Source organism: Molothrus aeneus, chromosome 6 (genome assembly GCF_037042795.1).
Source record: "Molothrus aeneus isolate 106 chromosome 6, BPBGC_Maene_1.0, whole genome shotgun sequence".
NCBI lineage: Eukaryota > Metazoa > Chordata > Aves > Passeriformes > Icteridae > Molothrus > Molothrus aeneus.
In genome coordinates, this window is record NC_089651.1 from 14,824,860 (window position 1) to 14,833,185 (window position 8,326).

General features: G+C 43.2%; 1 pseudogene; it reads left to right on the plus strand.

The window, feature by feature from the left end:
- Positions 1-306: 306 nt before the first annotated feature.
- LOC136558205 (pre-mRNA-splicing factor SPF27 pseudogene) lies at positions 307-3,193 on the plus strand (annotated as a pseudogene).
- The last annotated feature ends 5,133 nt before the right edge of the window (positions 3,194-8,326 follow it).

The following is an 8,326-nucleotide window of genomic DNA, read 5'->3' on the forward strand; positions in this document are numbered from 1 at the left end:
CCTTCCAGCGGCCGCCCACGCGCGCTCCCGTTTCCCCTCAGTCGGAGAGGGAGATGGCGAAGGAGAAAGCATGAATGAAACAGCCAGGCAGCGAGCGGGAGCAGCCGGCCCGGCGCCCGGAGCGCCGGGGCCGCTGCCGCAGTGAGGCCCGGGGGCGGCGGGCTCGGCCGGCCGGCCCCGCTGTGTGTGGGCAGCCCCCCCCGGCCCCCTGTGGGCTCCTGAGGGGAGCCGGCGGCCGCTGACTGCCAGCGGCACCCCCGGCATCCCTGCTCAAAGGGGGCTCAAAGGCCGCTTGAAGACACTGCGATGCCTCTGCTGAGCTTGTTCCCACAGGGCAGAAGGTGGAAGGTTGATGCCTTCTCGAGCCAGAGACACGACTGTAGCCTTAGAGATGCCTCAGCAGCTGGTTAGTTCCTCATCTATAAACCTACTTTGCTCCACCAAAGGCAATTCATTTTGAACTCATAAAAACCCAGCACCCAATACCTGAACTAGTACTGTTGTCCAGAAGTAATAGGAAGGAGGAAACAATCTGACAATTCTTTTAAAGCCCACTCAGTCTTCCTAGTGATTAGTTGGTGCAGGGCAGGTGCAGCCCTTGTAATCCTTTTTTTCCATCAGATCAGTTGTCCAAAAAATGCTTGTGACTTGTTAAGTGCACACTTCACAACCTCTGTCTGGAGACCAGAGGTTGTCCCAGTGCTTTGGCGTGACTGTTTTAAAGTTCGGTTTATGGTGTCAGTTTTAGTATCCTTACTGCACAAAGGATTAAATGTTCAGATGGTGGCCTACAAATTAAGTGGTTACCTCTCTATCCATTCACTAAAAATCAGTAATTCCTTTAACTAATATTTTATGTATTTTCTTGACTTTATTCACTGGAATTCTTTATTTGAACATGCAAAAGTATTTCTTTCTTTAAATATCATACAATTTAAATTGAAAAGAACATTTTCTACTTCTGAATATGCATGGAAAATTTCATTATATGCGGGTACATACATTGCATGCTGCACTTGAGACATATGTGCATTTGCAGTTACATAATCAATAAACATGGGGGCTTGTCCCATTAATCTAGAATCACATTCTGAGCTGTTTTAAACCAGTATGCCTCCACAAATTTAATGCCTGCCAGAAAATTTATATCAGCTAAAATTTTAGCCTCTGAATTTTAAAAAAATCTGCTTTTGATTTCTGTGGAGAGAAGCGTCTAAGGAACTTAATTTTTTAAATTTTGTGTTCCTGAAAACTGAGAGGACAATAAAGCATTGTCAAATCTTTTGTTATAGAGCAATGAATGAATGTATCATTATAAGGCAGTGCAATCCTTTACGTATTTGGTCTAAGAGATGCATAAGCAGCTAGAGAACAAAAAAGAAGGATCCTGATGAAAGTGCACGTCTTTTAGGTAATTACACAAAAAGAGATGTTAAAGCATGTAGGAAGCCAGCTATAAATACAGTAATAACATCTTATGAATAATGCCTATTATAAAATCAGTAAATTCACATCATATAATCAATGTATCAGTGGTTACCGTCTTAGGAAATTGAGATAGCTCGTTTCTAAACAGCCATTTACCTATGACAGCAAAATGAAACAAAGGAAAACTCTAAACCAGTTTACAATCAGTAACAGGCATAATCTTGAATCATAACTGAGTCTTCTGTGTTATCTGTGGAAGATAAAACAGCAGAGATTGTAAGGAGCAATAAAATTTTCGACAAAATCAAGGGTGAACACGCTGTATCTTCTTTACCTACAAACAGGTGTTTATCAGAGTTTCATCACAGCTGTTTTAGTCAGAGTCATCTCTTAAAAGAAAACAACTATCTTACAATGTAGAAAAGTAATATTTAACTGTCTTAGCTTGCAATGCAAGATGTAACCAGAAGGATGTATTCTATCACCATCTGTTAAAAGCAGGTGGGGCAGTGTTCTTTATCTCCTCTAAGACCCATCCTCCCTCCAGGAGGTATCTACTGTTAATGGGCCATTGAGTCTCACTGCATGGCGGATAAAAATACATCATCCCATTGCTCTGCCCAGGGGCGGGAGCCAAGCATTCCTACCTGGATATAATCTGAGATCTGGAACACCAGGGAGCTTTTTTTCACTGGATTCCCAGAGGAAAACCAGACTCTTCTATGCCACCACTGGACCTTCAGAGAAAAAGTACACCCTTCTACAGGATCATTGCTTCAACAGAACCACATTTGCCACTCCAGGAAAACTGCAGCCACCATTTATTCGGACTGCTACCAACACCCTGACCCACAGGGTGTCAGGCTGTATTCTGACAATGTTTGTCTGTTTCAGCAGTAGAATTTCTTTTCATGAGCAAATTATTTCTAAACTTTAAAGAACTGCTGCAGATAAAATTCAATGCTATAGGACTTAGTTAAGTACTTAAAATTAATTGCTGCAAGTAATCTTGGGAGAAGAGGAGAGCCGCAAGCGCACAGGGGAGCGGAGCCATGTGCGGTCCCGCTGGGCGAGACATGAGCGCGCACAGCTGCGGCCAAGGTGTCGGGCCAGGGACTTGGTAGTGGATGTGCTGCCCCGCTTCAGCCAGGGCTACAAGGCACAGGGTGTGCAGGAGGTGACTGTGGCACTGGTGGAAGAGGAGATGGGGCGGTACCAGCTGACCAAGAACTACCTCAGCTACCTGCCTGTGCACGACTACAGTGCCTTCAAGACCGAGCTCATGCGCAGCGAGTTTGAGTGCCTGGTGGCCCAGCAGCCCCTGGAACTACTCAGTATGAAGAAATATGAGCTGCCCGCCCTGTCCTCCGGGCAGAAGAACATCACAGCGGGGCAGGAGTGTGTGAACAATTCCATGGCACAGCTGGAGCACCAGGCCGTGCGCATCGAGAACCTGAAGCTCATGTCCCAGCATGGCTGCAATGCCTGAACATTGTACAAGGAGCACCTAGTTCATGTGATAGAACACGCCCAGGAAGAGCTTCAGAAATTGAGGAAAAACATTCAGGACCTGAGCTGGCAGAGGAAGAACATGCAGCTCACAGCTGGGGCTAAGCTGCAAGAAATGGAATCCTCATGGGTCTCTCTTGTCAGTAAAAATCATGAGATTGAACGAACTATTGTGCAGCTGGAAAATGAAATTTCACAAATCAAGCAGCAGCATGGGGAAGCAAACAAGGAGAATATCCAGCAAGACTTTCAGTGACTTAATCCTGACTCGTCCTAGTGCAGCATGTGTTAAAAACTACAAACCAGACACTTTGGAGATGCTGTGTCTGTAGACACCTCTAGCTGGAGTTGTGTGAGATGGTAAAAGTGTATTTCTGTAGTTTCTTTTCTTCGTGTTAAACTCGCATAGATTGAGTCTTCGGGGTCACCACATGTTGGAATAAATCAGCCGAGAATCCATTTTCTTCATGCAGAAAGCCAATTCTTTATTCACAAAGCTCATATTTGTAGGAAATATCAGCAGGCACTGTGCTATACCTAATTGCTCAGCAATACAGTGAAACTCAGTTCATTGGGGGCTATTGTATATGCCTATCAAATTTTCTCTTTCTAGATATGTTTACATTTTTCCTTTGTGGGTTCTCATGGGACAAAGAGTATTGTTTACACATGTGCATTTGGTTTTCACCCTCGGAATAGATTGTTGTATTAAATGAACTTCTCATTCTCAAAATAGCTTCACATATGAACTTGCAAATTGCTTGTTAGCTGCACTTAAGAAATGACAGACCAGCTTTGGCAATTTTAGCAGAGTGAGGCCTGATTTCATAAGGCCTTTCTTTTATAATTCTTCTACCTGTGTATGACAGTTCAACATGACTCACCTGCAGTACATATCACCGCCACAGCTGTTGTAAACCTTCTTGTGAGTCAGAGAATGACTTTATGACCCAGAATTCTGGCAGTGAGTACTATCCTAGTGATTTTCCCAATTAAGAGAGAATTGTGAGCTGGTATCAGAGCAGAGTGAGTCAGTTTGATGTAAGGGAAAACTAAACTACTGCACTAGGTCAGTATCCTCTTCCAAAAGTCAGTGTTATGAAAACTTGGGATCATCTTGTGATGGAACCTCCTCTGAGAGCTCAGAAAGACTGCAGTGGACCATGGAATCAGTTCTCCTTATTCCCAAATGCTTCAAGCTACTGTACCAGCTCATACCATGGGGTGCGCAGTACCTTTGCAGGATTTTGGGGCTGGCAGAAGCAAAGACCTGAGAAGCAGCAGGGTTTCTCTGCTTTATTCTGAGAAATCATTTTGCTTCTTGAGCGTACCAAAGTGCAGGAGGTTCGACACTAAAACCACATGTGGTTCTCTGCAATTTTTTTTCTGAAAAACATCCCAAATGTGTCTGAACTGATTTTGAATAACAAAGTTTGGGTACTCTGTACTCTGCAGAGGACATGGTGGAATCAGTCAACCACCAACTTGCTGTTAAAATTGTGTCAGAAAAAAAGGGGCCATAATTTGGGATTGGATACATGGATGAGCTATGAGGGCATGATGAACTTGAGTTAGGCTGGTGGCAACCTGGGTTTGCTCTGGTGTTTTGTCACCCTAACACAATTAGAAAGTATTTGAATGTGAGATTGTGGTGAGGCCAACATCAAACACGGGGCAGAGAGTGGAGACTCAGTGACCAGCAAGCTGGGTGTATTGCCAGCCATACCAGGGAATTCAGTGTTAACTCTGGCAGGAGCTCCCTGCTGGGCAGGCAGAGGTTGCTGACTCAGGATTACAGCTGGGATCAGGGTTGAACTTTGGGTGAAGCACAACTGATGAGGCAGGTTTGAGGTAGTGCTCAGAAGATGTAAATCTTTTCAGAGCACTCACTGATACAGCTGTAGAACAGAGGCCATTGCTGAATTTTGTATAAAGGTTTGACCTTTCTTAGAGTGAAGTATTTGCACTATACTGTGTCTGAGGCAGCTGTTAAAGATCCTGGTAAGGGTTAAGGTGGGAATAACTGGGAATTTATAACATTTGAAGTTGATGCGCTCCTGTATTCGTGTCCTTGTTAATAGTCTATGTCCATTTGGTTTCATGGTCGAGAAAGTAATTGAAAAATCTAATCCATTTGGTTGCTAAATGACTTTGGGTTATATTCCCTGTTCGACCCGCTGGACATGAGACCCATCTGACCTTGGCTGATCAGCTGGGAAGCAGCTCTGCAGAAGTGCCTGGGAGTCCTGCTTGGACAACAAGCTGTCCATGGGCCATCAGTGTGTCCCTGTGGCCAAGAAGGGCAATGGTATCCTGGGGGGCATTAGGAAAAGCATTGCCAGCAGGTCAGGAAGGGGATCCTGTCCCTCTGCTCAGCCCTGGTGAAGGCTCCCCTAGGATACTGTGATGAACTCTGGGCTCCCCAGTACAAGAGAGACATGGAGCTCCTGGTGTGGGTCCAGTGGAGGAGTGCAAAGATGGTAAGGGTCTGGAGCATCTCTCCTATGAGGAATGGATGAGGGAGCTGGGCCTGTTCAGCCAGAACAGGTTATGGCCAGAATCTTCAGGAAGAGTCTGTGTGGTGGATTCTGGTTAGAAGAGGAAGAAAATGCATGTGAACCATCTGCAGGCAGTGAATTAGATTGGTGTAGAAGCACAGGCAGAATGCAGGGAGCTTTGTATGAAATGCTGCCTGCTTCATTGGCCTCTTTGTTTTGTAGCACCTTCCATGTCTTTCCCTCTGACCAGCTTCCTTATATCTGTATGCAGAATACAAATCCAGATAGCTTTACTGAAGTGAACACAGCCACGCCACATTTGTTTTGGTTAAATATGAAATTAAAACTGGAGGGTTGTTTTCATGCAGTAAACTTGGTAGGAGCATATGGGAGAAACGCAACTTAAAATAGCATTTGGGAAATATATATATAGCAAAATGAACAAACAATATGCAGTGAGTCATGTCCAGCGGTTCTTGCAGTAAAAGAGAGGATCTTCTCTGAGGAAACTACCTGGGAATAACTTTTGTTTGTCTGAAGCTGTAGCTATGTTCTGGGCACAGTGTTTTGGCAGTGGCCAGTGGATTCCTTTGTGGGTGCAGAGCCACACTACTGTCTGGGCAGAGGTAATTGCAGGACTGGATCACAGGCAATCATGCACTGAAAGACCCTGCACAGGCTAGCAGAGAAATCTTCCAGCAGAGTTAAGTAAAAAACATTTAAAATCTGGTTTGTCTGGCAAGTGGAGACCAAGAACCATAATTTTACTCATGGCCAAGGGCACTGGAGGATGCCCAAGGCACATGACAAATGCCACTGTCCTGAGGGAATCTGTTACAAGTGTTATCCTCTTACCTGCTGCTATGCAGACCCATCTTATAAGTTGGTGGCACAGCTGCCCTGAAGCAAAACTAACTGTACCAAGGCAGAAGCACAGGGCAGCTCTGCTTTTATGAGCTTTGAAACCATGAAGCCAGAAAAAATTGGCCAGGCTGGGTGGCAGCAGTTTGGCCATCTCTATTAAATATAAAACTCAACACACAGCAGAGAGAAGGGGCTCTGATGACACTATTTCAGCTTTGTTCTCATGGTAACCATTATGTCATCAGGATACCATGGTTACTATAATACTACTTATATTTCAAATGTTAAAAAAGGCAGAAGGAGGAAAAAAAACTTTTCCCAAAGTTGAGAAAGATATGTGTTTATTCAGAACCAAGTGGTCACAAGGAAGAATCAACCAGGAGTTATTAATACTTCCTGGGAAAGCCATTTTGAAACTGTGAAGGATTGTTTTATTTAGCAATTACTATTTCTTACTGTCTCTGTTGCTGTCCCTGTCACCATATGGTGCATGTTCCTGGGGTTTCCCCTCTCAGCTTTGTCACCAGCAGCTATTTTGATAAATGCACACTGCAGAAGGTTAACAACATCAGATTAAAATTTTGGGAGCATAATTTGTGCTTGAGTTATAAACATCAATTTGCACAAAAGTCATAAATAAAAAAATCCAGAAGTATAAGATTGGGACTGTGAGGTTGTTTAATTTCAGAGGTTCAAGCTAAGCAAAGGAAGTCTTGGCTTGGATGCTTTCAAGATGCTGAAGCATATGGCTCAGAGGAAATCAGAATGGCAGCTTGCTATTCCTTGTTTGAGGACAAAAAGTATACTGATGGCAGGATGTTTTCAGGGGACCAGGCCTGCAGACCTCTATAGCTACAGCTGCAGGAGAGAACAAGAGCTCTGACACTGAGAATGTATGATTTTGAAAACGGCCTGATAATGAGAATTGAAAGAGCTTTAGATCATTGTATGCATGAATCTAAATGGAGGAACTAAAGTACTCAGTGCACATAGTTCCAAAAGCAGCTGGTGTTTGTGGGACCTTTGGTATTAAGTTGCTGCTCAACTTTCTGTTCACAGAAATCACTGGGTGTTCTATGCACTGTTGGTGTTGAGTCCTGGGAGGTAGTTTGAAACAGAATCCACAAATGCAGTGCATTTAAAATTTCAAAATCACTTTTTGGCACTCCTGAGAGTTCAGGACTGCTCATTTGGCCAAGGCTGATTTTGAAATGGTTATTAAAATTATTAACAAAATATTAGGTATTAAGATTTGATGAGGAAATTCTAAAATCAAAATCATTCTGTTAACTTAGTATTGCCTGCTCTTATCACCTGTATTGTTTTTCCTCTTTCCCTGATACTTGTTATCACTGATTAAAATATCTTTTTCTAAATTGGAAAGTAAATTTTTGAGGCCAGGGTTGTAGTTTTCTATACCAATTGAACGGGGTCCTAACAAAGCAAGTGAGACTCTTGTAGGAGCATGAAACTACAGGAGCTGGATTTTAGCTGCAATCTGAATTAAGTATAGTATCTCACATACATATTTTTATATATGTATGCACTCACAGCCATGAAAATTTGTTGTATTAGCCAACAAGAAGAAGAACTAATGGCTGCCGTGTAAACCTAACCATGAAGAAACCAGAGAGATATGCACAGTCAATTCTAAAATGTTTCCCTTTGATACACGTTGAACTTCCTGAAGCATTAAAGTACCCCACTTATCCCTAGACTGATTTCATCTCTCTGCAGGATCCCTCCTGTGCATATCTAGCATTCAAAACATTGTCTCTGCATAAATTTTTCCTTCTTGCTGTTGCATACTTTATATACAAATAGTCAAATGACAAAAGTTTTGGTAAAACCAACAGCAATCACCAGCCAGACCTTCCTATACACAAAAATCTGTACTCCAGCTTCAGTGATTTTGGGGGAAAAAACCATAAATCTGAAAGGAAGGGGTGATGCTATAGAGAATATTCCTCTTGACTATAAAAATTTCCATGCCAGCAAACAGCTAGTGGTGTTTCTAGCAAATTCCC